Consider the following 10,634-nt stretch of genomic DNA (forward strand, 5'->3'; position numbering starts at 1 on the left):
GGAATAGGAGACGGTAGGCTTTTTGAAAATGTTTCGCTATTAGCACGGTTTCGAAGCTAGAACTATAAAAATTCGTGTTTAGTTCCTCAGAAATAAAACAAAATCGTGTTTCAGGATCTTTGTAAATTCAACTGCTAATGGGGTAATATAGTGGGAGAAAGTTTTTTGAATGTAAATCACTGTTAATGAATTACTAAAGCATTTTTAAAGCTACAGCTACGAAAACTGACATTTGGCCTCTCACCTAGAAATAAACAGTACGTGTTTCAGTGTTTTTGTAATTTCAACACCTTAAAGGAATAAAAGAAGGCATGAAAAATTTAATGAAATTATTTAATTATGAAAGCATTTTCACAGCTAAATCTATGGAAATTTGTGTTTGTCTAAAAGTTTTCAAAAGGACACATGTTTTACTGTTTTTGGAAATCCAACCATTAAGGAGGTGGTATGGGGTGCACGTGGCGATTACTGGGAGGCGTGGCAGATGGATGATGTGTCAGGAGCCTCTTGCCGGTTCCTGAGGTAAGAGGAGGTGGTTGTAACCTGTGAACGCCGGTGGGCGCAGTAAAAGAAGAGTGACTTTCAAACATTTATTTCTCAAAATAGACCTCCCTTTTCCTACGGCGGTCCTCTGCCGCTGTTTGTCCGGGTGCGGCGCGAGCGCCTGGCAGCTACTCAGGAAGTGGATGCTGCGTCTCCACCTTCCGCACTCGAAGAAGGTGGCGCGTGCGTATGTGGCTCACACATTCCGGCCTAGGAGGTCCTCGATCCACTCCCGTAACTGTGGCTCATCTCTGCTTCCTGAACCGCGATGACGGTTGTCGTGTGGTCGAGAAGTGCGCTGACCCTGGCCTATCGTGCAGGAAAGCCCCATGGCTCCGATTAAGCGTTAGGAAGACAGGTGTCCTGGTCCGAATCGACACGGAAGACCCCCGGATCTTCCCATCTGCGTTGGAAGCTGTCAGCAGCGGTGGACTAGTGACTCGTGCCTACGGGAAGGAAGAGGTCTCTCCGGCGGCCGTTCGTGGTGTTCAGTACGAGAAGCCAATGTACAACATACTTATATTCAGCGCTGATACCGTGTCAGGGAATCGAGTACGTGCGTCGCGTACATCATCAATCCTTCTGACCAACTGCCTTTTGAACTCAAATTCTGGAGTATTTAGCCGGCCGATGTGACCGAGCGGCTCTAGGCGCTTCAGTCTGGCACCGCGCTGCTGCTACGGTCGCAGGTTCGAATCCTGCCTCGGGCATGGGTGTGTGTGATCTCCTTAGGTTGGTTAGGTTTAAGTACTTCTAAGTCTTGGGGTCTGATGTCCTCAGATGTTCTCATAGTGCTTAGAGCCATTTTTTTGCTGGAGTATTTATAGTGTGAAATATCGGCTGGTGTTGATCCAACGTCACATGTAATGACAGCATAGGCTTTCTTAATACGAATGCATCAGCGGTTCTTACCCTGCCCTATTTGCTTAACACATTTGCTGTACCAACAGAATGGTCAGTAACAATATTCAGAACGCCTTCTTGCATTAGCGATGCGGCTTCTTACCTCACGTAACAAGGAGGCGTGATACTTCTCAGTTGTATTGCTTTAGTAAGCTCCTGCTGCTGATGCTAACTACCCAGTTCGCGCAAAGTGCTGATGTCCTGCCTTCCGCCTGACCTGCTAACGTGATGAAACGCTGCCGTTTCGTGTCGCGCTTGTTGACACTCCCGCAAGGAATACAAAGGGAACGAGGTCTCGCAATTATGAAATTCTGTGGCCAGCTGCCTGATACAGGGTTCATACGTAACTGGGGGATGAACATTTTTAAGAAAATATTTCGTTACATTAAAAACTTTTGAAGCTAAGTCTATGAAAATTAGTATTTCACTTCTTGTTTGGATATAAAGAAATATATATCAAGAGCTGAAAGTTTCTATAAAAACATCACCGCATAAACGCTAAAGGCATGATTAACAGGTACCTTGTACTCCATCTACCAGAATCTCTTTTTGGCTAGAACCCTTAATTACCGCGAAAAGTTTTGAATGTGTTGCAGTTTGTGAACAAAATAAAAATTAGATTACAGGAAAACGAAAACAAATGCTATGGTGATGCTTTTGGTTGCCATTGTCATGTTGGTCTCAAGATGTATGTATGTAGGCCTTGACTGACATGGTATATATGGTTTATGTGTTCCGTAAAGAAGATGAATTTCACAGCAATGTCTCTGTTGAATGCAGAGTGAACTCAAGGCACCTGCGCGAGGAAGTGTTAATCTTCAATGTATTAAGCATCAGAGATAACACGTTATCTATTGTTCTTTCGAATGCATCACATGCTGATAAAGAGTAGGTACGTATGTACTGCTACCAAGCACTGTCAGCTCTACAAACGGTTTGGTCTTATTCTACAGATATTCTTACCCTTGAATTTAATTAAGTATGTAACATGCAGTACCTCAAAATACGTTCTTTCTGAGCGACAACATTTCTTCAAGCTAAATATTTCATGTCATTTGAAATATACATATATGGAAACAGATAGCAACCGAAAATGACAATTTGTTATTGTAATCAACACTTAAAATTCACGCAAGCAAGACCTCAGCCAAATATCTGAACGACAAAGTTTATAAATGAATTCCTGTCATAAGACGGCTGAAGGGCAGAGAAGAAGTAAGACTCAGAAAGAATGGACTGTTTCTGCAATGTCGTTATCGTTACCACACTGCTGTAAATTAGAAATGCGCTGACGTTTCAGAAACAGGAAAATTACATCGTACGTTCTACGAGGCATGGAATGTGTAGAGCAACACAATAAATGAGGTAGAAATAAACACTAGTAGGTGGAAAGGCTGTGTTTGAACAGAGAGGTGTCATTTTCGCCTATGACACGGACGCATTCGTAATAGCTAGATTGAGGCATACTATTTGGACATCGTATTGCCGACGCAGTGTGTAGAGGCAGTTCTCTACATAGGTATGTGTCGTGTAATTTCCGCCTTTCGCAATAAAAACAGCAGTACTGAAACATTGACAGGAGTAACGGTGTGACAGGTGGCAAATCGCTGCTCTGGGGCAACAACTCTGCTGTTCTGGGCGCTCATTAAAAGTTAGCACTGGCCGTCTGTGGAGAGTTGCGGCCAGCCAAAAGCAACAGGCAGGCAGACAACGTACTGTGGCAGCGGTGCAGCAGCTGCCGGCTGAAACTCCAACGTTGGTTTTCTCCATTACATTCAATAAACTATCACCGTTACAAATTGTTCTCTGTGAATATATAACAGTTGTGATTTACCGTTTGCCAACATTGAAAGTCCTCCCTTGAGTAGACAGAAAGGACAAATATCATGGCTGTCGGCAATAACAAAGGAAAAGCAGGGCAGATTAAAGTTTGACGTCCCGTAGACATTGAGGTCATTAGCGACGGGGCCAGAAATGAATAAATAGGCTATAACTTTAGTAGAATGGTAGGGTAAAATTCTTTGCTACAAAAGTGGACCGTAAGTACTTGATCTTAATATTAAAGACAGGTTTCTATTATTATACATTAAACAAGGAGACAGATGGTTGGTTTCTGCCCAGAACGTTAGCCATGCTCTTTCACAGGTCCCGCAGTTTCGACAGGAAACAATAGATGGGATTTCGATTGTAGCCGATGCTAGAAGTAAAACACAATACGACGTCATTCAGTATGATGAATAGTATACAGCAAACACAGGTGACAGCAAGGTACAGTACAGGAATGAAGCACTAACCCACTTGCAGTCACTTGCAAAAATGGCACCACAATAAGAGGAGGCAGTAGGAGCGGCTCAGACGGCGCCACAAGCGAGTGCTTCGCAGCTCCGCCACTAGCGCTGCCGGCGGCAGAACACCTCGAGCAGCGTTTGATCACTTTCTGGTACCAGCTGGCTATAACCAAACTGACGGTGTTAGGAGTGCTGCAGTGCGGGCTGTACACATCGCAAGACAATGAACTGTCGTAGGTACGTTCATTAATATGTGTGGAGTATGCTGCAAAATGTTCTGACACCAAGTGAAAATATGTCGCTGTAAGCAGTCAGAACGTGGCACGGGTGCAGGAAAGGGGGAGGAAAGATAAAACACACGATAACGGTGGTTCTTGACGTTTATTAAGCTGTGATCACAAGTTACAATATATGTTTAATATGGCTTCCCGACTCAGCAGAAAAATGATGCATCCGTAACGCGGTATGGTCGATAGTTGCTCGCAGCGTATCTGGTGTAATCAAAAGGTTATGACGCTGCATGCTGTGCTTGGGACCAAGAAGAGTCTGGATTCACCAGTGATGGATATAGTCTTTCAGGTATCCCCACAACCAGAGGTCACATGTCTTCAGCGATGAAGCGGTCGTTACCGAAGGTTTCTCAGGAAAAATCTTACAACTGGCGAGCGACACGTGGTGTCACCCCATCTTGCATGAAAATAGTGGCGTGGACACAGCTGTGCTCTTCCAGCATTGGAATCTCGTGTTGCACAAGCACGTCCTTATAATATGCAGATATTACTGTACACGTATCAGTCCTGTAAGGTGTCATCTCTTCGAAAAAAAATGGATTCAGAATGAAGGAGCTTGTGAAACCAATCCACAGTCACATAATCTGAGTGTAGTGGATGGTGCTGCACAACATGTGCCAAAGTAGAACCCCTTATGTCTCAGTTCTGTGAATTCACGGCCCTGGACAGAGTAAAATGTGCCTCGTCTGTCCAAAGAACAGTAGCGCACCGTATGTTCAAAAATGGTTCAAATGGCTCTGAGCACTATGGGACTTAACATCTTAGGTCATCAGTCTCCTAGAACTTAGAACTACTTAAACATAACTAACCTAAGGACATCACACACATCCATGCCCGAGGCAGGATTCGAACCTGCGACCGTAGCAGTGCCGCGGATCCGGACTGCAGCGCCTAGAACCGCACGGCCACCGCGGCCGCCGCACCGTATGTCATTCGTTTCCATGAGCGCCAAAAAACGAAGGGCAAAGTCACGGCGTTGTAGCCTATCTTGGGGCTTCATTCCACGTTCATTCTGAATCTTGTAGGGATGTTGCTGTTGTTGTGGTCTTCAGCAGTCCTGAGACTGGTTTGATGCAGCTCTCCATGCTACTCTATCCTGTGCAAGCTTATTCATCTCCCAGTACCTACTGCAACCTACATCCTTCTGTATCTGTTTAGTGTATTCATCTCTTGGTCTAACTCTACGATTTTTACCCTCCACGCTGCCCTCCAATACTAAATTGGTGATCCCTTGATGCCTCAGAACATGTTCTACTAACCGATCCCTTGTTCTAGTCAAGTTGTGCCACAAACTTCTCTCCTCCCCAATCCTATTCAATACCTTCTCATTATTTATATGATCTACCCATCTAATCTTCAGCATTCTCTGTAGCACCACATTTCGAAAGCTTCTATTCTCTTCTTGTCCAGACTAGTTATCGTCCATGTTTCACTTCCATACATGGCTACATTCCATACAAATACTTTCAGAAACGACTTCCATACACTTCAATCTATACTCGATGTTCTCTTCTTCAGAAACGCTTTCCTTGCCATTGACAGTCAACATTTTATATCCTCTCTACTTCGACCATTATCAGTTATTTTGCTCCCCAAATAGCAAACATCCTTTACTACTTTAAGTGTCTCATTTCCTAATCTAATTCCCTCAGCATCACCCGACTTAATACATTCCATTATCTTCCTTTTGCTTTTGTAGATGTTCATCTTATATCCTCCTTTCAAGACACTATCCATTCCGTTCAACTGCTCTTCCAAGTCCTTTGCTGTCCCTGACAGTATTACAATGCCATCGTCGAACCTCAATGTTTTTATTTCTTCTCCTTGGATTTCAATACCTACTCCGAATTTTTCTTTTGTTTTCTTCACTGCTTGCTCATTATACAGATTGAATAACTTCGAGGGGAGGCTACAACCCTGTCTCACTCCCTTCCCAACAACTGGTTCCCTTTCATGTCCCTCGACTCTTATAACTGCCATCTGGTTTCTGTACAAGTTGTAAATAGCCTTTCGCTCCCTGTATTTTGCCCCTGCCACCTTCAGAATTTGAAAGAGAGTATTCCAGTCAACTTTGTCACAAGCTTTCTCTAAGTCTACAAGTGCTAGAAACGTAGGTTGGCCTTTTCTTATACCAGTGAAAAATGCTCCGCAAAATCTTTTGAACCATTGACCAGGTGAGAGACAGTTTCCATGACACAGCTCGAGCACCGGTTGCAGACTCTGAAACATGTGCTGCACGGTCGGGTATAGGTACAGCACCTTGATCAACAGCTGCCACGGGAATAGGCCGCCGCCCTCTACCTACTGCACCGCCTAATTCGTCTGCTCCTTCAAATTTCTTCATGATATTCTTTAGCTCATTTATTGACATGGGGCCTCTTCGTATCTGTTTCTGTCGACGATATTCCCGCAATGCAGGGCTGCGGTATATCTGATTAAAATCTTCTCCGTTTTCAAGCTGCGTCAATTCGAATAAAATCCTTGAGCTTTCGATGGCTACCCCGCCATCGTCGTCAAGAGTAAAAGTACTAACGACGATGGTGAAGGCAGCCATCGAAAGCTCGATAATTTTATTCTGACGCGGCTTGAAAACCGATTTTATTCGACACTGCTATTGTTGCCGTTCTGCTAAAACAACTTTTCCAACAGTCTATCTTCTCTACGTCGATTGCGTCTTCAGTATTCTCTACCCTTTACACCAACAATCACTTCATAAAAGGAAACAACACTCATCGCTAAGCAGGAAACACGATACTGACGTCAGAACAGGAAACACTTCACATTCTGACTGCTTAGAGCGCCATATCTTCACCCGGTGGCAGAAAGTTGAACTATTAGTTTTTTCTGCGTGCTCCATGAGCACACAATTAATGAACGTGGTTCGATGTTTCAGTGTCGCACGATGTATATATCCCGCAATGCAGCACTTGGAACACCACTCAGTATAATAAAGGACTACCTGCTAACTCTTCACTTGCTCTGTGCCAATACACTTGAACGTTAAATTTTCTTCGTTGTTGCATAATCTCCGACATATCACCCAGTTAGAAAATTCTGGACGGATTTAAACTACATGCCACATATTTACTCGAATATGGATGCCTTTGCTTTTCAAGAAGAGCTCTGCAGGCTAAGCCATTCAACCACGACTAAGAAACCGCTCTCACTGCTTTTCTCTTACCAGTACCTGTTGTCCAATCTTCTCGAACTGCACAGAAGTCCTCCAGCATATCTTAGGGGACTAGCACTACTGGAAGAAAGTATACTGCGGAGACACGCTTAGCTACAGTCTAAGACTTTTTCTAGTTTTAATGTGGCAACAAGTTTCAGGTCAGTGCACCTGTGCTGCAATGTGAATACTCATTCTGGATATCACCAAGTATTTTTAAAACAGATGTACATTTAGAATCGTTCTGCCAATGAGTTTCAACGAAATTAAAGTAATATAATCAATTATAGAGAAAATTAATCAAACTGTAAATTGTAAATTGGCTAAAGGAAGTGGAGACTGTTAACAGAAAATATTTCAGTACGATAATAATGGGGATAAATAAAGACGATATAATAGCACGAGAGAAAAATCAGATAGTTTTACCGGCAACACCAAACGTAAATGGAGACCATGGCATAAAATTGTAAGTTCTATAATCTTCATAACTAGGGTTCCTCGACGATGACAGTGATTTCCAGGATGCTCAAGATTCTCATACATGCCGCAAAGGGCCCCCAGTGTTAAAAATTTATTTGTTATTCTTATGACAGAACCCGTTACTGTGTTTGCGATTATCCTCTGTTAGTGTCCGTCCCTAATTTTACTCAGTTAAAATGAGAGTACTTACAGTAACTGGTCGTGACTTTCGTCTGATTTTCATACTCTTAACGGAATCTAACGGCAAATTAGCCAGCAAAAGCAAAACTTCCATAGCGTAATGGAAACAACTTTGGCAACATGTCGCAGGGAATTAACCTTCAACAGAAGTATGCCGTTTCGGCTATCTTGCAGAAGATTTGTTGGGAAGCCCTTACTTATCTTCCATATGCTCTCGGTCCCTTTCTATGCGACCTCCATAAGTTCGAAGCCCTGAAGAAGGACATTCGTTGCCGTCGATTTGCTTCGAATGGTGAGGTGGATCCCTCGGTACAATCATGGTTCCGCAGGCAACCGAAAACATTTTTCCATGAAGCCACCGATTGTCTTGCCTTGGTGACTACACTTGAAATAATGAACAATTTATTTCTTTTTTTTCCATCTGTCTCGTTTTCATTTGACTACCCCTTATGCTAGTGGCTGAGTTGTACTTAATCTTACTAATGCTGAATACGATGAGATGGTCGGTTCAACAGCCCGCTGAGTAAACATAGGATGAACCAATTAAATGTTAATTAATATGAGACAACTCAGAAAGTTAAGGGATTTTTTAAGAAATGTTTTTATAGCAAAGAGATAGCTAGTAACATCATTTCTCTACATAGCTTTCGCCGACTTCTATACAAAGTTTTGTTTATTGAAAATCTTCCTAATTTCGTCCTGGATGAATCTGTGTGTCATTGTACACATCCACTCTTACCCTGTCTCCATAGGTTTCTCATTCTACGACAATTTCAAATCACTCAGGTGTTCCTTCTTCAGACTAAATAGCTGAAAATTACATGAATCTGGGTCACTGTTGTACGATGGGTGCTAGCTCCCGGATCTCAGAAAACATGATATTGATTGCACTAGTATGTTGTCCCAGTAATGAGGGCGGACATATCGTGAAATATCACCTTTCGAAAGTGCAGTTAAAAATCAGAAGATCCATCAAAAAGCCCTGTTGGGTCCTTCTGCTCCGACCGGCCGCCGTGTCATTATCTGTCAATGGCGTCATTCGGATTCGGTGTAAGGGGCAGGGGTGAGCACATCACTCTCCCAACCGTAGTCAACCGCTTAGGTCTTGGATTTGCCACTCACATAACATCAGAATTAGCATCAGGAACCTGAGTACACCTCATTCCAGTCCACCCACAAAGAAAAACAACCCTGTCAGAATCGGTAACTGAAATAGGGTCCTCCGCTGTCGGACACGCTGATCAGTTATCAATGATGGTGGACGTGAATCAACAAAGAACTTGTCGTATCCCAAACGCTGTGATTAGCAATTTCTAGCAGATTTCTGGATTTTGGTGATTTTCGCTGTAGGCGAAGATGAATTTTTCCATCTCTGCTACTAACTCTGTGGCTCGTAGTGATAGACCCACGTGTCATCTACGGTTATTATGACACTGAGAAAGCTTTCCCCTCCATCTTAAAAAAAAAAATGTGGATCTGAGCACTATGGGACTTAATTTCTGAGATCATCAGTCCCCTAGAACTTAGAACTACGTAAACCTAACTAACCTAAAGACATCACACACATCCATGCCCGAGGCAGGATTCGAACCTGCGACCATAGCAGTAGCTCGGTTCCAGACTGTAGCGCCTAGAACCGCTCGGCCACTCCGGCCGGCCCTCCATCTTCATATCTTCATAAATTCGACTTCGACATTTTCAAAATTTCCTATTTGTGGTGTTTGTGACTTGAAGCAGTGTCCAAAAAGCACAAACTGGAGATTCCTGGAAGATCCCAAATGTTGACACGTGGTTAATGTTCACCTATTGAGCAACACCACTAAGTCGAACACATTACCATCACCCAAACAAGCCGCAACGCAGACAGATATTTGTTCACTTTTAGAGCTATGTAACCATTCGTAAATTTTTCGTTCAATAGACAACAATTAACAAACTGCAGCAGCATTCTGGGAATAATTTCCGTAACTTATACACTCCATGGTACAGAAAGTGAACAACTTACCTCATCCCCTCCTTGGTACCTACGGACATAATAAAATAATTTGACGTCACTAAGATTTGAGTTGTTAACTGAATCAGCAACGTTAACGCATAAGAACAGCAGTGAAATTAAGATATGCCATTGCTGGGTTGTTAACTTATGGAGCAGAAAACAAATGCCTTTGCTAAAATCCTCGTATGTAGTTAAATACATACGTTCATGGTTAAATTTGATTATCGATATACGAGGGTTGCCCAGAAAGTAATGCTCACTGCTTCGAATGCGAAACGATACGTACGTATTTTTTGAAATCTCCTGTGTAAGCGCGCCTATAGTCTGTGATTTCCGACAGATAGCTTAGCTGCACGACAGTTTCAAAATGGTGTCTGTAGGTGATGTACGTTACTAGCAACGTGCCGTCTTTAAATTTGTGCAAAGTCCATGGAGCATCTACTGTTGACAGAAGTACGGTTAGTCACTGGGCACGGAGAGTGAGGTCATCAGAAGGTGGTTCGGCGGAGCTCCATCACTTTCAGCGGTCGGGGGGACCATCCACGGCTGCCACACCTGACAGCCTGACCTGGCCCCCTCGGACTTCCACTTGTTTGGGCCATTACAGGATGCTATTCGTGGAAGTCATTTTGAGGACGATGAGGAGGTGATTCACACAGTGAAGCACTGGATCCGACACCTAACCAAGGATAGGTACCGACAGGGCAGACACGCTGTTGTTTCGCGCTGGAGGAGGGCCACAGAACGGAATGAAGATTACGTGGAAAAATAGGGTGTTTAGATAA

Source organism: Schistocerca nitens, chromosome 1 (genome assembly GCF_023898315.1).
Source record: "Schistocerca nitens isolate TAMUIC-IGC-003100 chromosome 1, iqSchNite1.1, whole genome shotgun sequence".
NCBI lineage: Eukaryota > Metazoa > Arthropoda > Insecta > Orthoptera > Acrididae > Schistocerca > Schistocerca nitens.